Below are 24724 nucleotides of genomic sequence, written 5' to 3'. Positions count from 1 at the left end.
TGTCTCACTCTTATACATAAAAGCATGGTTAGAACCAGAGTGAGACTTCCTAGAATGAATTTTCCTAATTTTGTCCTCGGGATAACCGACAGGGTATAAAATGTAACCCTCATTATCCTGAGGCATGGGAGCCTTGCCCTTAACAAAGTTAGACAATCTTTTAGGAGGGGCATTAATTTTGACATTGTCTCCCCTTTGGAAGCCAATGCCATCCTTGATGCCCGGGCGTCTCCCATTATAGAGCATACTTCTAGCAAATTTAAATTTTTCATTTTCTAAGTTATGCTCGGCAATTTTAGCATCTAATTTAGCTATATGATCATTTTGTTGTTTAATTAAAGCCATGTGATCATGTATAGCATCAATGTTAATATCTCTACATCTAGTACAAATAGAAACATGCTCAACACTAGGGGTAGAGGATTTGCATGAATTAAGTTCAACGATCTTAGCACGCAATATATCATTATTATCTCTAAGATCGGAAATTGTAACGTTGCAAACATCTAGTTCTTTAGCCTTAGCAATTAAATTTTCATTTTCTACTCTAAGGCTAGCAAGAGAAATGTTTAATTCTTCAATCCTAGCAAGCAAATCATCATTATTGTCTCTAGGATTGGAAATTGAAATGTTACAAACATGTGAATCAACCTTAGTATTTAAACTAGCATTTTCATGTCTAAGGTTGTCAATCATCTCATGGCAAGTGCTTAGCTCACTAGATAGTTTTTGACATTTTTCTACTTCTAGAGCGTAAGCATTTTTAACCTTAACATGCTTCTTATTTTCTTTAATAAGGAAGTCCTCTTGAGTGTCCAAAAGGTCATCCTTTTCATGAATAGCACTAATCAATTCATTAAGTTTCTCCTTTTGTTGCATGTTGAGGTTGGCAAAAAGGGTACGCAAATTATCCTCCTCATCACTAGCATTATCATCACTAGAAGACTCATATTTAGTGGAGGAGTTAGATTTAACCTTCTTCCGTTTGCCGTCCTTTGCCATGAGGCACTTGTGGCCGACGTTGGGGAAGAGAAGCCCTTTGGTGACGGCGATGTTGGCGGCGTCCTCGTCGTCGGAGGAGTCGCTTGAGCTTTCGTCGGAGTCCCACTCCAGACAAACATGGGCATCACCGCCCTTCTTCTTGTAGTACCTCTTCTTCTCCTTTCTTCTCCCCTTCTTGTCGTCGCCTCGGTCACTGTCACTAGATATAGGACATTTAGCAATAAAATGACCGGGCTTACCACACTTGTAGCAAACCTTCTTGGAGCGGGACTTGTAGTCTTTCCCCCTCCTTTGTTTGAGGATTTGGCGGAAGCTCTTGATGACGAGCGCCATCTCCTCATTGTCAAGCTTGGAGGCGTCTATTGGTTGTCGACTTGGTGTAGACTCCTCCTTCTTTTCCTCCGTCGCCTTGAATGCGACGGGTTGAGCTTCGGATGTGGAGGGATCATCAAGCTCGTTGATCTTCCTCGAGCCTTCGATCATGCACTCAAAACTTACAAAATTCCCGATAACTTCCTCGGGGGTCATTTTAGTATATCTAGGATTACCACGAATTAATTGAACTTGAGTGGGGTTAAGGAAAATGAGAGATCTTAGAATAACCTTAACCATTTCGTGGTCGTCTCACTTCTTGCTCCCGAGGTTGCGCACTTGGTTCACCAAGGTCTTGAGCCGGTTGTACATGTGTTGTGGCTCTTCCCCTTTGCGAAGCCGGAACCGACCGAGCTCCCCCTCGATCGTTTCCCGCTTGGTGATCTTTGTGAGCTCATCTCCCTCGTGCGCGGTTTTGAGCACATCCCAAACCTCCTTGGCGCTCTTCAACCCTTGAACTTTGTTATATTCCTCTCTACTTAAAGAGGCGAGGAGTATCGTTGTTGCTTGAGAGTTGAAGTGCTCGATTTGGGCCACCTCATCCTCATCATAATCCTTATCCCTTACGGACGGTACCTGTGCACCAAACTCAACAACATCCCATATACTTTTGTGGAGTGAGGTTAGATGAAATCGCATTAAATCACTCCACCTAGCATAATCTTCACCATCAAAAGTTGGTGGTTTGCCTAATGGGACGGAAAGTAGAGGTGCATGTTTAGAAATGCGAGGATAGTGTAGGGGGATCTTACTAAACTTCTTACGCCCTTGGCGTTTAGAAGTTACGGAGGGCGCATCGGATCCGGAGGTCGATGTTGATGAAGTGTCGGTCTCGTAGTAGACCACTTTCCTCATCCTCTTTGGCTTGTCCTCACTCCGATGCGGCTTGTGGGAAGAAGATTTTTCTTTCTTCTCTTTGTGGTGAGAAGAAGATTTCTTCTCCTTCCCTTTGTTGGAGGAGCTCTTCTTTTTCTCCCTCCTCTTGGTGCGGGACTCTTCCGATGAAGTGCTCCCATGGCTTGTAGTGGGCTTTTCGCCGGTCTCCATCTCCTTCTTGGCGTGATCTCCCGACATCCCTTCGAGCGGTTAGGCTCTAATGAAGCACCGGGCTTTGATACCAATTGATAGTCGCCTAGAGGGGGGGTGAATAGGGCGAAACTGAAATTTACAAATATAAACACAACTACAAGCCGGGTTAGCGTTAGAAATAAAGAAACGAGTCCGCGAGAGAGGGCGCAAAACAAATTGCAAGCAAATAAAGAGTGTGACACGTGGATTTGTTTTACCGAGGTTCGGTTCTTGCAAACCTACTCCCCGTTGAGGAGGCCACAAAGGCCGGGTCTCTTTCAACCCTTCCCTCTCTCAAACGATCCCTCGGACCGAGTGAGCTTTCTCTTCTCAATCACTTGGAACACAAAGTTCCCACAAGGACCACCACAAGTTTGGTGTCTCTTGCCTCAATTACAAGTGAGTTTGATCGCAATGAAAGAATCAAGAAAGAAGAAAGCAATCCAAGCGCAAGAGCTCGAAAGAACACAAGCAAATCACTCTCTCTAGTCACTATGGCGTTGTGTGGAATTTTGGAGAGGATTCGATCTCTTTGGTGTGTCTAGAATTGAATGCTAGAGCTCTTATAGTAGTTGGGAAGTGGAAAACTTGGATGCAATGAATGGTGGGGTGGTTGGGGTATTTATAGCCCCAACCACCAAAAGTGGTCGTTGGGAGGTTGTCTGTTCGATGGCGCACCGGACAGTCCGGTGCACACCGGACATGTCCGGTGCCCCCGCCACGTCATCACTGCCGTTGGATTCTGACCGTTGGAGCTTCTGACTTGTGGGCCCGCCTGGGTGTCCGGTGCACACCGGACATGCACTGTTCCTTGTCCGGTGCGCCAGTATGGGCGCGCCTGCCTTCTGCGCGCGCAGAGCGCGCATTAAATGCGTCGCAGGTGGCCGTTGGCGCCGAATAGTCGTTGCTCCGGAGTTGCACCGGACAGTCCGGTGCACACCGGACATGTCCGGTGAATTATAGCGGACTAGTCGTTGGAGATTCCCGAAGCTGGCGAGTTCCTGAGGCCGCTCCTCCTTGGCGCACCGGACACTGTCCGGTGTACACCGGACAGTCCGGTGAATTATAGCGCGAGTGCCTCTGGAAATTCCCGAAGGTGGCGAGTTCGAGTTGTAGTCCTCTGGTGCACCGGACACTGTCCGGTGGTGCACCGGACACTGTCCGGTGTACACCGGACAGTCCGGTGCCCCCAGACCAGAGGTGCCTTCGGTGTCCTCTTTGCTCCTTTATTGAATCCAAAACTTGATCTTTTTATTGGCTGCGTGTGAACCTTTTGCACCTGTGCAATCTATACACTTGGGTAAACTAGTTAGTCCAATTATTTGTGTTGGGCAATTCAACCACCAAAATTAATTAAGGACTAGGTGTAAGCCTAATTCCCTTTCAGCTAGGCATTAGGTTTTTGCTTGCATCCTCGCTCAGCATGATGGTGCAAATCGTGGAGCACCGCGCTAAGACATCAACGGATTTCCTGGTGGAGGAAGAAGTTGTTTCTTCCACGCCACAGGTCTCCGACCGCCCAGTGCCGGGCATTGCTGCTGTGCACGCTGCACGACAGCATACAACAGCGCAAACATCCCGGACTCCATCAAGGACGGCCCCGGGAGCATTGTCAGCAACCAGGGAGTTGCTGTGTCACCCTCCAAGCTCCACGGCTTCACCGGGGGCCATGAAGCAGTGGCGGGACGACGTCGACCGGCTGCTCGACATGGCGCACTCTACATCGACCAGGTCAAGGCCACGGCCATCCCGGCGCCAACATGAGGCATCGGCGTCTGTGCGCTCGCCCTCAGTAAGGGCGCACAAACCAACGACCTCCGGGCCGAACTCAACCGGAGGCGTGCGGGAGAGGACGCTCGGATTTCTTTGGAAAGGGCGCGTGAGCGCCGACAAAACGTTGAGGGTCGCAACCTCAACCAAGACTTTGTTGCGGTAGCACCGCAGACCCCAATGGGCGCCCGGTCTCAAGCGGGAGTCCCATTGGCCGGCGTGGGCTGCGCCGCTCTCGCGGATCATCTCCTCGCAGCATCATGGCCATCCAAGTTTTGGCCGCACCTGCCAGAAAAATACGACGGTACGTCAAACCCGTCGGAGTTCCTGCAGGTGTACGTTACCGCTATCACAGCAGCAGGCGGAAACACCGTTGTGATGGCAACATATTTTCATGTTGCCTTGTCCGGTCCTGTCCGGACTTGGCTCATGAACCTCTCCCCAGGATCAATCTACTCCTGGGAAGAGCTCTGTGCGTGGTTCGTTGCGAACTTTGCCAGCGCCTACCAGCAGCACGGAGTGGAGGCCCACCTCCATGCGGTGAGGCAGGAGCCCGGGGAGACTCTCCGGACGTTCATCTCCCGCTTCACCAAGGTGCAAGGTACTATACCTCGCATTTCCGATGCTTCCATTATCACGGCCTTCCGTCAGGGAGTACGTGATGAAAAAATGTTGGAGAAGTTGGCCACACACGACGTGGAGACTGTCCCCACACTCTTCGCTCTGGCCGACAAGTGCGCTAGAGCCGCCGAGGGCCGTGCATGGCACTCGGCCCCACAAACTGGGGCTACCCAGTCGGGTGGCTCGGGTGCCGTCCCCTGGGACTACCAGAAGCCGCGGTCCACCACTCTGGTCGTTGCAGTCGCGACCGGGGGCCGGGGCGACTGCAACAAAAGCCCACAGCCGCAGAGTGGTAACAGTGGCTCATGCCCTGTGCACCCAACGGTCGCCACAGCGCCGCAGAGTGTCGCGAGATCATTGACCTCGCAAAACGCGTAAGCGAGCGGCGCGAGCAGTCTTCCAAAGACAGCTCCCCACCTCGTCGCCGACCTGGCAAAGAAAAGGTCGACGACGGCGAGGTGGCCGTGACTGAACGGGACCTCGGATATCAGTCACCTGAGGGGGGACCTAAAGGATGTCTTTGCTGGAGGCTCTTACTCCGGTGGGGACAACTAGATGGACCCCCAGAGGTACCCCGTGCTCCCCGGTCTACGGGTCGAAGCCTGCCTTCCCTCGGAAACCCTCCTGGACTCCCCACGGGTCCAGGCCTCCGACAAGTCCATGCAGAAATGGCTACAACACGAGGACGAGGACTCTCTCATCAAACGCAGATGGGAACCCAGGGTCGGGACCTAACCCTACGGCAAGTACCAAACCAAGAAGGGCTCCGCAACTCTCCCCCAGCTGGGAAGGACCCTTCAAGGTGGCGGGAATACGCTGACCCGGGGGTGACTATTTCGCTATGACTGAAAGAGTACCTCTTCCTCACCCCTGGAGCATCTCTGTAAGTTCTATCCATAGGAGCAAGTCCGAGGGGTTGAATTTGTTTCCCTTTTGTAACTAGATAACGCATACGTGTACGCCAACCCAGTGAGGTCCGCCCTCATAAGCCCGGCCTGTTGGTCTACACCCATGCATGACAGGTTATAAAGAAAAGATTCACCCCCCCAGATGTGCCTCTATGATAGTTTATCCTACTGCTCCATGGTCATACCTTGCATTTTTCCAGATATTATTTTATCTAACCCACCCGAACAGTTCCCTTTCCATCAGACATAATGACATCCGAATTGGACAGCCAGGCTTGCAGTTTAGGACTTCTCTGCGAAAGCAGGAGGGTCCGATAGCCTAGGAGCCGGCTCTAGAGAACGGGACCCCGTTCCATGGGGTGGTCCGGAGCCTGTGTGGCCGCTTAGCCTGGTTTCGTACCCGAAAGCCTGCACACTCCACCACTCCGTGACAGGTACCTAGTATTGGAGCTATAAGTCTTGTGGGTCCGACAACCTGGGGTCCGGAGCTAGAGAATTGACATTTGTCTCCTGGGGTGGTCCAGAGCCCGTGTAGCCGCTCAGTCTGGTTCCGTACCGTGGGCCTGCACGCTCCACCACTCTGCGACAAGTGTCCTAGTACCTAGAACCACCATCCAGGGGGTCCAGACACACAACTTGGCCTCCCAGACTAGACCCTGCAGGTCCCGAGTATGTATCAAAGGATGGCTAGTGTTAGATGATGGGTCCTGTGGGTGTACTGCTAATGCTCCCTAGCCAAAGCTGTGTGCAGGCCCAGGTCCCAGTCGAGGTTACCTCCTAGGGGCCATCGCCAACTCTTTCTTAGGTATGCTGGTCTGCAGCCTCGACAAATCGAGCCTACATCCCAGGGGGGCCAGGTACCAGGGAAGAATCAGTTACACCACACACACACAGCAGCGACCACCTCTGCACCGACGGTCCGCCAGCAGCGATGACTACCTTGTCTCCGAGCGGCTCGCCAGTAGAGGCAACCACCTCTGCAACGGGCAGCCTCACCAGCGGCGGCGACCACCTCTGCGCCAGGCAGCCTCCCCAGCGGCGATGACCACCTCAACATGCGTGCCATGGTGAAGAGGACCTCGCCTCCGTCCCCCTACGGGGGTGAGGACAGGACCGTCCAAGCCTTGGAGCTGGGAGCACGACGGAAGGTGGTGCTTGCGGTCTGGTCGCAACCGTGTAGCTGAAGTTTGCCTCCTTCACAAGGCTGGTGATCATCCTTTTCCTCTGAATGCTGGAGGAAGAGGCGGGCACCAGCCCATGAGGGAGGCGAAGTAGCGACTCATCTCGCCCCCCACCACCGCGAGGCTGATGAACATCCTTGAAACCAAGCACCGGTGGAAGAACACCGCTCCCACAAGGCCGCGCATCTCCAATAGAGGAAAAACAAGACCGGTAGCACCGGCCCGCTAGGGAGGACAAAAGGCACAAGCTCTCTAGCGGCAAGCTCATCGGAGTGGGTGACGCCGGCGCAAATCCTTCCGCTGGGTGTCGGCGCATTCCATCCAAGCAGGCGGCATACCATTTCGAGCACTCACTCAGTCTGGGCGTGATCGGGATGAAGTCACAAGGCCATGGTAAACTATGGCGACACAAAGCAGAGAGCTCAAAGGCGAAAGGGCACCGCGAGTGGGAGAGAAGCAAGACATGGCTGCTACTCGAGGGGTGAACCCCTTTTTAAAGGCAGATTCCCCCACTCGCGCCCCGAAGCGTCACAGGCAAAGTCTCCCCGATGCGCACCCGGGTTCCCATCCTATGACACGGGGGCCAGGCCCCACGTGTGAGAGCACCTAGAGGGGGGGTGAATAGGTGATCCTGTAAAATTCAACGCTAATAGCCACAAAACTTTAGTTATGAAAGTTAGAACGGTTAAGTGGCTTGAAACGAGCTATTGTGAACACAGACAATCAAAGAAAGAACAATCACAAGAGACACGTGATTTTATCCCGTGGTTCGGCCAAGTAACACTTGCCTACTTCCACATTGTGGCATCCCAATGGACGAGGGTTGCACTCAACCCCTTTCAAGTGATCCAATGATCAACTTGAATACCACGACTTTTCTTCCTTATCTCTTTTTCCCGTTTGCGAGGAATCTCTACAAGTTGGAGTCTCTCGCCCTTACAATAAAGATCACAATGAAATCACAAGAGTAAGGTTGGGGAGCAACACACACAAATCCGCAGCACACACACACAAGCCAAGACTTGAGCTCGAAATGAAGCACAAAGAGTTCACAACTAGAACGGAGCTCAAGTCACTAACACAATCGATCAAGTGCGCGGAGACGGAGTGTGGGAGTCTTAGAATGCTTAGTGAATGCTTGGGTGACTCTATCATGCGCCTAGGGGTCCCTTTTATAGCCCTAAGGCAGCTAGGAGCCGTTGGAGGCCAACAAGGAAAGCTATCCTTGCCTTCTGTCGGGTGGCGCAACGGACAGTCTGGTGCACCACCGGACAGCCACTGTTCATGTCCAGTGCGCGATCTCCTTCCTATTCTGGCGCAGACGACCGTTGCAGATTCGTGGCAGTTGGCGCACCGGACACTGTCCGGTGCACAGCGGACAGTCCGGTGCCCCCTGCCGACCGTTGGCGCGGGCCACGCGTCGCCCGCGGATTGCGCGGCCGACCGTTGCGCTAGCGACCGTTGGCTCACCGGACAGTCCGGTGAATTATAGTCATATGCCGCCAAACTTTCCCGAGAGTGGCCTGTTCACCGGAGGCTGGCCTGGCGCACCGGACATTGTCCGGTGCAACACCGGACAGTCCGGTGTGCCAAGCCAAGCTGGACTTTGGCTGTACCAAGCCAAGTCTATTGCATTTATTTTCTTCTCTTTCTTTCTCTGTTTCTAGCACTTAGACAATACATGTTAGTACTCAAAACAATGTACTAAGTCTAGAAACATACCTTGTTACATGGTTTGCACTTCTTGCTTGTTTGGCACATAATATCTCACTCACTTTGTGTTGGACACTTAATCACCAAAACATTATAGAAATGGCCCAAGGGCACATTTCCCTTTCAATCTCCCCCTTTTTGGTGATTTATGCCAACACATCAAAAAGCAATGCAAAAATGCAACATCGATTCAAATTGAAGACCAAATTGTTTTTGACTCTAATATGGCATATTTGGATAATTCTTTGCCACCACTTGGTTTGTTTTTGCAAATCAAATTCATTTTCCTATCTCTAAGTCAAACTCACTTGTTTGGGCATAAAGAGAGATATTCCAAAAGTGAAAGTGAACAAGATTAAAAAAACTCCCCCTTTTTCCCATAATCGAAAATTCTCCCCATAAGATACCAAATTTTGCAATAAGAGTATTTTGGCAAATCAAAAATTCTAACTCTACTATTTTCAAAATTCTCATGTGGTAGCTGATCCATTTGCTTTGGCCTTAATTTCTCCCCCTTTCGCATTAAGCACCAAAACGAGATCATTTTTGGCCCTTTAACCCCATTGCCTCACAAAAAATTGTCAATTAAGAGCAAAAGGCAATAAGAGCATAAGAATGAACTTGGAGGTGAGTACACTAATACCGGAGTGTAGTGGAAGTCTTTGCATGGTCCAAGTTCACCTTTCCCTTTCAATTCACCTTTGAGACTACATCAAGTACACTTAAACACAAAGGTTAGTCTCAAAGGGTCAAGTTGTAGCACATCTCCCCCTAAATATGTGCATCATTCACACGTGGACTTGTGAGGTCCGGGGATCCCTTGCACAACTTGAGCACCATAAGTAAGCAACAAATTGCATAAATGTATAAGTAACATGATCAAAGGCATAAAACACATGTATGCTATAAATCAATCCAAGTTACGCGAATCTAAGACATTTAGCTCACTACGCAGCCTGCAAAAGGTTTTTTCATCTAAAGGCTTGGTAAAGATATCGGCTAGCTAGTTCTCGGTGCTAATATGGAAAACCTTGATATCTCCCTTTTGCTGGTGGTCTCTCAGAAAGTGATGCCGAATGTCTATGTGCTTAGTGCGGCTGTGTTCAACAGGATTATCCGCCATGCGGATTGCACTCTCATTGTCACATAGGAGTGGGACTTTGCTCAGATTGTAGACAAAGTCCCTGAGGGTTTGCCTCATCCAAAGTAGTTGCACACAACACTGTCCTGCGGCAACATACTCGGCCTCAGCAGTGGATAGGGCAACGGAGGTTTGTTTCTTTGAACTCCAAGACACCAGGGACCTTCCTAGGAATTGGCACGTCCCTGATGTACTCTTCCTATCAACCTTGCATCCAGCATAATCGGAGTCTGAATATCCAATCAAGTCAAAGGTAGACCCCTTTGGATACCAGATCCCGAAGCAAGGCGTAGAGACTAAATATCTAAGAATCTGCTTAACGGCCACAAGGTGACATTCCTTTGGGTCGGATTGATATCTAGCACACATGCATACGCTAAGCATAATATCCGGTCTACTAGCACATAAATAAAGCAATGACCCTATCATAGACCGGTATGCCTTTTGATCAACGGACTTACCTCCTTTGTTGAGGTCAACATGTCCGTCGGTCCCCATAGGTGTCTTTGCGGGCTTGGCGTCCTTCATCCCAAACCGCTTGAGAAGATCTTGAGTGTACTTCGTTTGGGAGATGAAGGTGCCGTCCTTGAGTTGCTTCACTTGGAACCCAAGGAAGTAGTTCAACTCGCCCATCATTGACATCTCAAATTTCTGAGTCATCACCCTGCTAAATTCCTCACAAGAATTTTGGTTAGTAGAACCAAATATTATGTCATCGACATAAATTTGGCATACAAAAAGGTCACCATTACAAGTCTTAGTGAAAAGAGTGGGATCGGCTTTCCCAACCTTGAAAGAGTTAGCAACTAAGAAATCTCTAAGGCATTCATACCATGCTCTTGGGGCTTGCTTAAGTCCATAGAGCGCCTTAGAGAGCTTACACACATGGTCGGGGTACCTGTCATCCTCAAAGCCAGGGGGTTGTTCTACGTACACCTCCTCCTTGATTGGCCCGTTGAGGAAAGTGCTCTTCACCTCCATTTGAAACAACCTGAAGGAGTGGTGAGCAACATAGGCTAATAATATTCTAATAGAATCTAGCCTAGCCACAGGAGCAAAAGTCTCCTCGAAATCCAAACCTGCGACTTGGGCATAACCTTTTGCCACAAGTCGAGCCTTGTTTCTTGTCACCACTTCGTGCTCATCTTGCTTGTTGCGAAACACCCACTTGGTTCCCACAATGTTTTGCTTTGGACGTGGCACCAGGCTCCAAACTTTATTCCTCTTAAAGTTGTTGAGCTCTTCCTGCATGGCCAACACCCAGTCCGGATCTTGCAAGGCCTCTTCTACCCTGAAAGGCTCAATAGAAGAGACAAACGAGTAATGCTCATAAAAATTAGCTAATCTTGAGCGAGTAGTTACTCCCTTGCTTATGTCACCCAGTATCTGATCGACGGGGTGATTTCTTTGAATCGTCGCTCGGACTTGAGTTGGAGGGGCCGGTGGTGCTTCTTCCTCCATAGCTTGTTCTTCTTGTGCTCCCCCTTGATCACACGCCTCTTCTTGATGAACCTGTCCATCATCTTGAGTTGGGGGATGCACCATCGTTGAGGAAGAAGGTTGATCTCGCTCTTGTTGTTCCTGTGGTCTCACATCCCCAATCGCCATGGTGCGTATTGCGGCCGTCGAAACATCATCTTCATCTATATCATCAAGATCAACTTGCTCTCTTGGAGAGCCATTAGTCTCATAAAATACAACGTCGCTAGAGACTTCAACCAAACCCGATGATTTTTTGAAGACTCTATACGCCTTTGTATTTGAGTCATACCCTAGTAAAAACCCTTCTACAGCTTTGGGAGCAAATTTGGAATGTCTACCTTTCTTCACCAAAATGTAGCATTTGCTCCCAAATACACGAAAGTAAGAAACATTGGGTTTGTTACCGGTAAGGAGTTCGTAGGAGGCCTTCTTGAGGAGACGATGCAGATAGAGCCGGTTTATGGCATGGCAAGCTGTGTTCACAGCTTCTGACCAAAACCGCTCGGGCGTCTTGAACTCTCCAAGCATCGTCTTCGCCATGTCAATGAGCATCCTATTCTTCCTCTCTACCACACCATTTTGTTGTGGTGTGTAGGGAGCGGAGAACTCATGCTTGACACCTTCCTCCTCAAGATATTCCTCAACTTGTAAGTTCTTCAACTCGGACCCGTTGTCGCTCCTAATCTTTTTCACCTTGAGCTCAAATTCGTTTTGAGCCCTCCTTAGAAAGCGCTTTAGGGTCCCTTGGGTTTCTGATTTATCCTGCAAAAAGAACACCCAAGTGAAGCGGGAAAAGTCATCTACAATAACAAGACCATACTTACTTCCCCCGATGCTAAGGTAGGCAACGGGTCCGAAGAGGTCCATGTGGAGAAGCTCCAGTGGTCTTGGCGTTGTCATCACATTCTTGCTGTGATGAGTGCTTCCCACCTGTTTCCCTGCCTGACAAGCTGCACAAGGTCTATCTTTTTCGAAGCAGACATTGGTTAGTCCTAACACATGTTCTCCCTTTAGAAGTTTATGAAGGTTCTTCATCCCAACATGTGCTAAACGGCGATGCCACAGCCAGCCCATGCTAGTCTTAGCTATTAAGCATGCATCTAGATTGGCCTCCTCTTTCGAAAAATCAACTAAGTAGAGTTTGCCGTCTAATACACCCTTAAACGCTAATGAACCATCACTCCTTCTAAAGACAGAAACATCAACATTTGTAAACAAACAATTGTAGCCCATGTGGCACAATTGACTTACAGACAGGAGGTTGTAACCAAGCGACTCTACTAGAAACACCTTTGAAATGGAGTGCTCGTTGGTGATGGCTATCTTACCCAAGCCTTTGACCTTGCCTTGGTTCCCATCTCCAAAGATAATCGTATCCTGGGAATCCTTGTTCTTGACATAGGAGGTGAACATCTTCTTCTCCCCCATCATGTGGTTTGTGCATCCGCTTTCGATAATCCAGCTTTGAGCCCCTGGATGCATAAACCTGCAAGACAATTTACGCTTGGGTTTTAGGTACCCAACTCTTGTTGGGTCCTACAAGGTTAGTTACAATAGCCTTTGGAACCCAAATACAAGTCTTATCTCCCTTGCATTTGGATCCCAATTTCCTAGCAACTACTTTTTCATTCTTACAACAAATTGCAAAAGAAGTATTGCAAGCATGGTAAATTGTAGAAGGTTCATTACATACTTTCCTAGGCACATGATGCACAACATGATTTCTCCTAGGTTTACTTCTACCATGCACAAAAGTCGAGCTAGAAGCAAACATAACATGTGAATTAAAGACATCATGATCATAACTCCTATGAGCATTTCTAGAAAATTTTCTATCACTATAAATGAAAGCATGATTCCTTTGAGCACTATTAGCCATAGGGGCCTTCCCTTTCTCCTTGTTGAGAACGGGAGCCTTTTGGCTTGTTAAGTTCTTGGTTTCCTTTCAAAAACCAAGTCCATCCTTAATAGAGGGGTGTCTACCAATAGTGTAGGCATCCCTAGCAAATTTTAGCTTATCAAAATCAACCTTGCAAGTCTTAAGTTGAGCATTAAGACATGTCACCTCACCATTTAATTTAGTAATAGACATAAGGTGTTCATTACAAGCATCAACATCAAAATCTTTACATGTATTACAAATACTAACATGCTCTACACATGAACTAGATTTATTTGCTTCCTCTAGCTTAGCATTTAATTCATCATTTAAACTCTTTAAACTAGATACAGTTTCATGGCAAGCAGATATCTCATAAGACAGCACTTCATTTCTCTTAAGTTATAAGGCAAGAGACTTTTGAACACTAACAAATTTGTCATGTTCCTCATACAAAATGTCCTCTTGCCTCTCTAGCAGTCTATCTTTTTCATTTAAAGCATCAATCAACTCATTAATCTTTTCTACTTTAGCTCTATCTAATCATTTGAACAAGCTAGTGTAATCTACTTCATCATCACTAGAATCCTCATCACTAGAAGTAGAGTACTTGGAGGAATCTCGAACACTCACCTTCTTTTCCTTGGCCATGAGGCAGGTGTGGCGTTCGTTGGGGAAGAGCGAAGATTTGTTGAAGGCCGAGGCTGTCAATCCTTCATCGTCAAAGTCAGATGAAGAGCAGTCTGAATCCCATTCTTTGCCAAGGTGAGCCTCGCCTTTTGCCTTCCTATCGCTTTTCTTCTTCTCCTTCTTCCCATGTCTTTCTTCCCCCTGGTCATTTTCATTATCGGGATATTGAGCAATAAAATGACCAGTCTTACCGCATTTGAAGCAGGAGCGCTTTCCCCTTGTCTTATTCTTGTTGGGGTACTCCTTGCGTCCTTTTAGTGCGGTCTTGAAGCGCTTGATGATAAGCGCCATCTCATCTTCGTTGAGGCCAGCGGCCTCCACTTGTGCCACCTTGCTTGGTAGCGTCTCCCTGCTGCTGGTTGCTTTGAGGGCAACGGTTTGAGGCTCGTGGACGGGGAGTGGACCGTTTAGAGCGTCGTCCACATATCGACCCTCCTTCACCATCATGCGCCCGCTCACAAACTTCCCAAGAATCTCCTCGGGCGTCATCTTGGTGTACATGGGATTCTCACGAGTAAGGTTAACAAGATGGGGGGTCAATTACTGTGAATGACCTTAGCATAAGTCGGACGACGTCGTGGTCCGTCCATCTTGTGCTTCCATAGCTCCTAATCTTGTTGACCAGGGTCTTGAGCCTGTTGTATGTTTGTGTTGGCTCCTCTCCCCTGATCATCATGAACCTTCCCAACTCACCTTCCACCAACTCCATTTTGGTGATCATGGTGGCGTCGTTTCCTTCATGTGATATCTTGAGGGTATCCCAAATTTGCTTGGCGTTGTCCAAGCCGCTCACCTTGTTGTATTCATCCCTGCACAAGGATGTTAGCAAAACAGTAGTAGCTTGTGCATTCTTATGAATTTGCTCATTAATAAACACAAGCTCATCCACAGCAATCCAACATACAGTGGAGTATGGTATTACGCTCCGGCGGCCCAAACCACTCTAAACTCTCGCGTGTTCATGTGTTTGATGTCCGCTTAGTAGGATAGGCAAAACGCTTAAGCCCCTTTCTCATCTTAGGATTTAGGGCGGGTGCACTCTGCCACCCGGCCGGAGAATTCCCTCTCCGACATATATATATACTAGTTATGTGCCCGTGCGTTGCTACGGAAGTAAAAAAAATTGTATGAAATATAGATACGAAAAGACAAGCATCAATGTGATATGCAAAATAAGTAAGGTAAACATTATCAATATTGCACAAATTACTTGTAAAGAGTCAATATAGAATTTTTAATGACAGACAAATAAAGTCGTTGTCAAAAAGCTTAGCAATTGTCACATTTATTCAAGTGATCCAGGAGTATAGAAACGAAGACATTCTGATCACAGAAACCTAGTCATACTTTTTGGTTTCTGTAGTCATGAAGATGAGAAATCACTTAACTTGGAGTACTTACCTAACAAAAGCTTACATTATGTATTAAATAAGTTAGACCATCAAAATCACGGTAAACTGCAGCACAAGGTTTTTTTATTTGCAAAACAAAAAACATGTAGATAAAACAATGTACAATAGTAATACACTAATACTATCATTTTCAATTTTCAATGTGGAAATAATGTTACAGGATCATAGGGCCAGCATGGATATGAAGCAATCTGGTCTTGACTGAAGCTAAATCCAATGTATATTGGTCTTGACTGAAGTTGAATCCATTGTATTTGTTCAGTAACAGGCTATATTTATCTTATAAACATGTCACAGTTGATCACTATATTTATCTTGAATAATCAGGATGTGATTAAGCTCTAATACCAGCAACAACGGCCACATTTTAGTCTCTTTAAACCGGGTAGAATCGACCAACATAAATGAACAAAGTGCATATGTCAATTGGCCTACTTCTGTACAACAGTGGTGATGTTGAGTGCCCTCAGGGTGATCCTATCCAATAGCTCTGCCACTCACACCAGGACCCATCAGTTTTTTAAGAGTGATCAGCTGCAATATTCCAACAGGCAGGATGAGAAGAAAAACACGAGGAACAAATAATTTTCTAGCAAGTGCATTCATTTAGAAATGGTCAATGATTAGGTATATAGTTGAAACATCCAGATTCCTGGTAACAAAGTAGCCGAGTAATGAAAGGAGCAAAAATATTTATAAGCATTATGTACAGTTTGAAACACTTGTACAATACAGCTAACAAGGGAACCGAGTAATGAACATTTACTTTAAATAGATTGTTGGTAATTGAAGGCATGCTCAGTTGCTCACCACACCTCTGCTCCTTTTGTGGAGCCAAACAGCACAGGAATTGCAGCAAGCGAAGCCTGTTCATGGCACCAAAAAATATGGGGGCAAGTTAGCACCTTTTTGTGCATTAATTTGCAAGAGAAGGCACAAATTTATAGTACAAAAAATTCACACAGATGTAGATATAAATAAGAAAGCCTAAGAAACATGATGAGCATTTAACTGACATGATCACTACTCATCTTTTAATTCACGGTGATCCCTATTATTATATATAGACTGAGATAGCATTACTCATATTTTTCGGAGAGACCAGCCATGTGGAGTAAGATGATTTATTGTGCATCCATGTGGAGTAAGATGATTTATTGTGCATCCATGTGGAGCAAGATGATTTAATGTGTGGTGCGATATCTGCTCAGAACAATAAAGAAAATATGAGTAGCTGTTCATCACAAGTTACCTTCGATTTTGTTGTTCAAGGTATTGTTCTTCAAGATCACATGGGCCTTCTTTCTGCCAGAACCTGTAGAGGGATTTATGTTTCGCAAACAAGTTAGAAAAACAAATTCGTAACTAATTACACAACTGACCATTTCTAATTAATAGGCATGAAGATCACGAAAAGCAAATCTGAAACATTCAAGACTAAAGTTGCTAACTGCGCAGAGCATGTCGGTTGAACAAACAGAATGGTCCTTGCGGTTTGGGATGGAGATCCAAATTAATGGCCTGTTAAGTAGATATTATTTAGCAGTACCAAAACTGTAGTATCAAGTGACAAAAGGCTTTTATAGACCAAAACAACATTACCAAACTATGGAGCTAACTGGTTGTACGGACCAAAGCAGCAATAACCAAAGAATGAGACAAAGATATTTTTTGCATTCCATCATGAGAAGCTAACCAGTTTGATATAGTTGTGAAAATCGCAGTCAGTAACCAGAGAAATGTATTCATCCAACATATATGGTGATCTGTGCTATGTGGGTGCAGGGCGATGCGATCTTATGAGTATGCGTGGTTAGTGACTGGGATTTTCACATCTATATCAATTGCTTGCCCCACTAATGATCAGCCAGGGTCAGGTAAACCAGATTGTGTAACCATTACTGTAACACTGCAATCATTTTCTAAATAATACTTCTATAAATCCCAAACCGAAGGTATACATACACAACAATTAAACACTGGCTTCACCGCAGTACCAAAACAACAGTACCAAGTGAACAAAATAGCAGTAATTTGCTGACTGGTGGTAACTATGAGATTGTGATTGTAACACAAATAAACACTCCTATATTTTTGCATGTGTCCCAAGATTGCAACCAGATTTGTACAAATAAACAGTATGCCCCAAATAAACAGCTAGAAGACCTATGGTCCTTGGATGGCCAGCATCATGCGGCGGATGGTGGGCGTCATCCGGAGCAAGATCTTGCGCCGCACACTCATCAATGACGACGCGCCAGCCCGCCTTCTGAGTACAACCTTGTGCATGGATCACTATCGAGAGAACTGGTTCATTTTCTATTCAGCTACATTGACTCGATGTTTTTGATTCATGGACTGCCATGGCCCTTGAGGCATAGATTCTATTAGTGAGAGTTGAGATAGAGGGTACAAATAAATAGAAGCCAAAAGCACACAAAATAAGAAACACATTTTGAACAAAAGCTCAACCAGGAGACTGACGTGCTGATCGTATTTACTACTGCCACCATAGATTTGTTCAAGACAATGGGGGAGAGCATTGTTAACTGTCAATCTCAATAAATCTGTCATGAGATACCTATTGTAAAATCAAAATAATAACCAGCAATGCCTAGATTATCAGCAATGAAGTCAGGCTTGATGATTATTTTGTGTTCTGCAATAGCAAGCACTCATTTAAAGTGTCAGTGCATAGGAATCATAGTGTCTATGCACCATAAGGGAAAAACATAACACAAACAGAGAAGATTCAGGCGCCTAAAAGAAATGAAGACGTGCAAGAACGGTGTACCTGCTTGGCCGTCTTTCCTAGCGATGCGAAGAACACGTAGCACCTGCTCATTAGCTAAAAAAAGGCAAATGTGAAGATAGATGCCAGGGGCTACTGGGGCAGGGCGATGGCGGCAACAGCACGGCGCGTGCCGCGTGCGGACGATGGAGGGGCAATACCGCGGTAGATGGCCAGAGCAGGCGGGAGCACTTTTTGTGAAGATAGATCCCTTGTCATTTTTGGACTTCCAGCTGCCCGTGCCCCTCCAGCCATCTACTCACCTACTCCAGGCCTCCAGATGCGACGGAACCAAATCAGAACGACATGAACCAATTCCAATTCATCCATCCAATCCAGGTGTCGATGGTGCATAGGAGTCGGACACGAGAGCGGGCAGCGAGGAGGAGTGTCGTACCTTCACTTATTGCAGAGCAGGGCAAAGCCTCCAGATCGCAGCGGCCAACCCTTCCTCCAATCCCCTCCCGCCCCCACCACTAACGGCGGCGGCGCGCCGCAGACCAGATTCGTGCACCTCTTGGTCGCAGCCGCCGGAGCCATGGTGGACCCAACACAGGTCCTGCACCCCGCCCCTAGAGTCCGGCGCGATGTCGTGTGCCTTGTTGAGGTTGAGCCAGTGGAGCACAACCCGTGTGCAAGCGTCCCTGACGGCGATGCAGCCGTGGCTGTCCCCCACGGCGAGGCGGAGCGGACGGCGGTCGTCGTCGTCGTCGTGTCGTTGAGGGATGGCGTGTCGGGGGCGTCCAACGAACGACGGTGACAGAGGCGGGGAGGATAAGGGAATGAGGAGAACGTAGATCTCGTAGCGAGGATGTCGATCAGGTCCGAGTCGTTGAGAGCCACAACGGTGGCACGGTGGCCGTCGACGACCGTGAGCTGGAGCCGACTACCGTCCTTGGAGAAGTGCACGTTCTTGACCTTGTCGCGCTTGACGGCGGACGGACAAGAACTTGGTGTAGCGCTTGTGCGCGCCCTCGGGGAGGTCGGAGGCATACGCAAATGGCTTTAAGGCCGTGAGGATGGAGCTCGGGTGCCGGCGCGGGGGCGGGGGCTGAAGCCACGAGCGCAGGCAAATGGGATGGGGGCGACAGGGTAGGGGCGACGAGTCGTAGCGGGGTCTGGGCGCCGCGGGGAAGGAGCGCGTTGTGGGGACTGCAGATGAGGCAGGGCTGGATTTGCGCGCCGCGGACATATGGGCGACGGCGCGCGCGTGGCTAGGAGCGGGGGCATGGTGAGGCTGTGGACGCCCACGGTTCGTACATATGGTGTAGTAGAGATAAGGAATGGGAGCCATGATTAGATAGAATATCCTAGAAAGAGTAGGCATGATGGATCATCTAGCTTATTGCTTTCCTGTGACTGCAAGTACCACCAGTGGGGAAAATCTAACTTGATCCTCACAACGAATCCAATTGATGAGTCTTATGGGTCGTCTAAAGCTGGTTAGAAGTTGCATTTTGCAGAAATGCTCCATAAAAAACATAGCAACTCTCCACCGTGTAATGGCAGTCTAAAAAGCATTATTGTGGTGGCAGTAGTGAGCAGCTACAGTTATTGTGGACGCTACGAAGTGTTCCCTACCTTGCACATTCACAACAGTAATCATTCTAATAGGATATATCCATAACTCATGAGCAAAGCAAAAATATGAAATTGAGCCAAGTTTGCAGTTTTACTGTGACCGAGCAATCGAAAACGGGAGACGAAAAAACAAGCAGCTAACCTCCAAGATGGCTGTTGTCTGCGCGAACTGCAGCGGCCTCGACGACGGCATTCAAAGAAATAATAAAACAAGATGCAATGTGCTTTGGGGAATGGTGAAGCAACCTCAAACAAATAGAACCTTGCCATCAGAATCTTCTTCTAAGCACTCAACACCAATCATGTCATCCCCTGCATTCAGCACCTGTTGGTAGAGGTGAATGGGGCCATCTGCACACGATTAGTAATAGCCAACAAAACCATGACCAGTGGATACAAAAATACCCCCACCTTGCTCAAGAGCTCAAGCTGTTCATCAAGTATGTAAAAGCTCACATTAGGTCCTTCTTCAAGCGTCGGCAAATTCTCGAGTCAGTCGATCACCTGTTATAGATCAGTGTACAGCTAGCACGATACATTGGACTTTATGGCAAGAACATAACATCAACATCCAATTGCAGGTCCAGAAATATAATAGAATGACTAATTGTCATTATTTTATACTCTTGTTAGCATTTTTTAAATGTTAAATAGGTTTATGTACCTTAAAAATATATATGTATGTGCCCATACTTCCGTATGGAAACTAAAAAGAAAATTACTAAATTCATATAAATATTAAAAAATTAGATAAAAAGTATCATAGAAAAGGCATAGTAATCTATTACACTGTTCTAGAGGATGCATGGAAGCACAACACATGACATTTATTTTTCAAATCACACACGTGTCAACAAAAACAACAAAACAAGATGCTTGTAGCATAAAATTTAAGTTAAATTGTGGAATGCAAGCAAGAAACCACATTTGAGAACAAGGGAAACCATGCTATAATTAATAGTACAATGCCCGATATTTGATATCTATAAAAATAAATCTAATATCAAGTGAACATATGGTACATATGCTGTAGAGATACATGTAGAGTATTTCTTCACCTTTGAACCAACGACAACTATCTCATATAGGCTCTACAATTTTTTAACATACACCAACTATACAAACAAGTAACTTAAAGAAGGTGGGCAGGTATCACGCAAAGGATAAAAATTGAATACAGAACACGGTAGTTTATAAAATAAATTATTCTCGTTAATTTGAATAGTTTTAGCAAATTAAGTCCAATTCCAAAGAACAAAATTGTCAGTCTCCTTGAGGTCAGACAACTCGTCCCTCACATGCAGGTCGATCCGCTCCTCGTCGATATTTAACCTCACCCTCCACTAACGCTGCCGACAGACTCCAGCTCGTACATGGACTGCAGGCTCCGGAGCACTTTAGCAATGACTAACCCTGCTATGACAAAGTTATGGAATAATCACTGGTTGCTCGCAACACTTAAGCAATTTCAACAGTAAGCTGTAGTGTTCATAAAAAATACATTATGCATTATTTTGCAACACTTTATTGATCATGGAAAGGAACACAAAAAATAAAGTGTCTGAAACAGGAAACAGTTAGATCCATCCCATTGTATGGGGAGAACAGTATCGTATCTTCCTCTAAATGTTACTGATGCTAGTTTTGTATCAGTAGGTGTATAAGCATGGAATCACTTGCGAACTTGAAAGATATCATAGCATATGATAGCAGGGGTGATTAGATAGCCAGATATTAAACAGGGCATTGCATACGAACATTTCAGGACATTCTGCTATGCACTTACAACATAAAGAACTTGGCCATCATCCATGGTCTTAAAGGACATGGAGCTTTCTCGATGCTGCGAAGGAAAAAGTGAGTTGAACTGTTAATTCCAGCCTAACAAAATGGAAATATATAGAGAGAGTAATTATCAACCGTTGTTTATCACAACATATGCTATCATAGGAAAAAGCCCAGAACATATAATTGCGGGCATTGTTGGTCTCCTAGATGGCAAAAGCCTCATACAAAAAGAGAAGGTACTACAAAAGGATAACAAACATAATAAAAAAATTTTATTCATGACTAACCATTTCATCAAATTGATCAGACTGTATAGAATTCCCAACTTGAAGTTCACGGTACTTGGGACCAGGCCTAAGCCCAAGGGCAGCAGCCTTAGATGGGTCAAACTTTCCCTTAATTTCTGGCAGCCTTAGATTATCCTGGGTGGGCTCTCTATTCCCTTTGAAAACCAACTTGGAGATTGGTAATTGGCATGCAACAAATATGTATAGAGTTATTACTATACTTGCATGGGCGAAGAATTGCTGAAAAGAGTGAAGTATAAACCCAACCTTGAAAGTCATCATGTTGAACAAAGAGATTTTTCCTCCAGAAGCAGACATGACATATGAATCATTCTTTGACAAAGCAAAGTAGTGAACAACTTCTTAAAGATTATTGTCAGTCGTGTCATTAGTCATCAAAATGCCACTTGTTGGTTGCCATAGAACAGGAGATACACTTGTGGTTGCCTATAAGATTGATGAATAGCAAAATTGAACAATTTAGTAACAATCTACACAAAATTTTCGCCTTTGACATGTAAAGAAGATGAGCTATCTGAACACTATTTATGCACATCTATATGTACATAAGAAACAAGTCTCACCTTTCCAGAATTCCGATCATTGAGTGGCCATTTCTAGAGTAGACAAACAATGCTTGAAGTTAAAGCCAAGATCGCAAGACCAGAGTTTGTGTAAATCAATCTTGAAATCTGTAATTATAGAGAAAATTCTTCAAACTACCTTATGTTAAAATCAGCACAGTCATTGCCAAGGAAAATGGAGAAATCAAGATTACAAGTCATATATGATGCTATCCATTCCATTCGATTGGACAAGCATCACATATATTGAACTAAAAAATCTAAGGTAAAACGCGCAGGCAGGACACACCAAATGACAAAAAGAGCTAACACACCAAATGAACCTTTCTGAAAAATGAAACCAAAGGTTTTTTAGTACACTTTGGCACTGCAATCACACAAACTTTTCTCCATAACGAGAATACAAAGCCTAATTATCTCACGAATGGTTCATCGTTGATTATCTCATGTTAACATTTCAATGAGAACATAGAGCACAAACATATGTGACAAAGGCTCCATCGTTGTGATGCAATTCTCAAATTACCTCTGACGAAGTACATGGCAGACGCCTCAGGAACGTCACGCCCACGCCAGGAGATGACTACGACGAGCTCGGCCTTGTGGTCTAGAGACTTGAGTGGCTCTGGGATCTCGACGGCGACGGTGGCCACGCCAGCGTGGAGGAACGACGAGGTCGGCTTCAGGAACAGGATGGGCTCCTGTAACACACCTAAACACACGCAAGGTCAAATCCAGACTCCAGAGGTAGCATGGGAAGGAGTGGGGAGGGAAGTTGGAAGCGTGGCAGCATTTTGGGATCAAAGATGGGAGGTGCGCGACTGCATCTTGGGGACCGGGTTGCCGAGCTCCTGGTCGTTCCTCTGTGGTCCGATGACCGGGACCGAGATTGCATAGATAGAGAGGAAATTTAGGGTTAGGGATTTCGGAAAACTTGAGAAATAGATGGAGCGAACAATAGGAGGGGAACAAGCTGCAGCTCACCACTGTGTCATTGGCTGCCTTCCTCCGTGGTCCGGCCGCCGGGCGTAGACTGGGGCGCCCTCCACCGTGTCCGTTGTGCTCCCCCGTGGCAAGGAAGTTGGCGCCCCTCCACTGCATGTAGGGAGCATCGTGGAGGCCCAAGGCGGACCTCCGTGCGGCAATGGTTGGGGTCGACGGTGCGGCGGCTGCGTGTGAGAGAAGGTGTAGCGTGTGAGGCGAGGAGATCCAAACACGTGCGAGGACCGAGGAAGGGCAGGGGCGTTGCTGGAGAGGGAGCGGTTGCTGTGTGACGCTCGTGCGGAGGAGAGGATGAGGAGGAGCGAAGCACGAACAGGTCTCGCGGCGGCAAAGGCTTTTGGTTGGGGATACGAAACATCTCAGAATTGCGACAACGGCTGTGCACGGTGAGCTCGACGACGACTCCGTCTTGCCCGCCTCATGCTCGCGATGGATGTGAAGGCGGAGGTCGAAGCGCCTGGGGCAGGGCGTGGTGGAGACGAACCTCCCGCATCACTTCGTCAGGTTGGGCACGTCGAGGCCCCTGGAAAGCGACGACCAACGGTCCCCGGGGGAGCGGGAGGGCGGACAAGCAGGCCGACGCGGCGTGGGATAGGTAAGCATAGTGGAGGAACGATTGCTTGACAGGGGGAGCGGGACTTGGGATCCAGGCTGCGGGCGCCGCGCCGCCGCCGCTTAGGGTTTTGGATCCGAATAGGGGAGGCAAAACAGGAATCGCGAGCAGGTGTGCGTCGGGGAAGAGGGCGCACACATCGGACGACAGAGGGACTTTATGGCGTATTGGACGGTCCAGATCGCTGGAAGGCAGAACATGTCAGGGGCAGCCTACCCCTTAGAGTCTTAATAGGTAGTATAGATATTGCTTTTATTCATGTGCTGCGTAGTGGGAGCAATGAAAAATAGATGAAACATTTTGTGTGTGTAAGGTGTGGCAATGGTAGGTAATTCCTCCTCAAGTTATCACGATAGTGGGTCTTTTTACCGAATAAGCTAAAGTAAGCATATGTATAGGATTAACCTCTAGATTATATAAAATCAGGTTCAATAACGTGTCTGTTTATTTCCCATCTAGATTATTTAAGTTAAATTATACTTTCTCTGTCTCAAAACAGTAGTCGTTTTAGCTCTTGTTTTTATATCTATATTTAAATGGATGATGAATATATATATATATATATACATATATAACATATAAATTAAATACTATGTGTATTGTATGCATTCATTAATTATGTAAATGAATTTTAATTTAAAATAGAGAGAGAGTATAATATAGAGTTCCAGATGTATTATAAGTTAAAACAAATAGGTTCTATATCTTCGACTAGCTCACTAGGCGGGCTTGATCTCCTATCGAGTCCCACGTGAGATTTAGCAAAGTATGCAACCTTAATAACCACGAAAATGTCTCCTAATTCCTATGGCCTATACACCATGATATCTGACTGACAA

At 46.7% G+C, this 24724-nt stretch overlaps 1 long non-coding RNA gene across 1 annotated transcript; it reads right to left on the bottom strand.

The window, feature by feature from the left end:
- Positions 1 to 19883: 19883 nt before the first annotated feature.
- On the bottom strand, positions 19884 to 20136 carry LOC109943661 (uncharacterized). The gene is made up of 2 exons (XR_002266712.1): positions 20023 to 20136; positions 19884 to 19936 (listed from the first exon to the last, which is right to left on the bottom strand). It is a non-coding gene; the product is annotated as an uncharacterized lncRNA (long non-coding RNA).
- Positions 20137 to 24724: the final 4588 nt, after the last annotated feature.

The sequence above is a fragment of the Zea mays genome, chromosome 1 (genome assembly GCF_902167145.1).
Source record: "Zea mays cultivar B73 chromosome 1, Zm-B73-REFERENCE-NAM-5.0, whole genome shotgun sequence".
NCBI classification, from domain to species: Eukaryota; Viridiplantae; Streptophyta; class Magnoliopsida; order Poales; family Poaceae; genus Zea; species Zea mays.
Note: the sequence above shows the minus strand (reverse complement) of the source record. Positions and strands in the feature narration are given on the sequence as shown.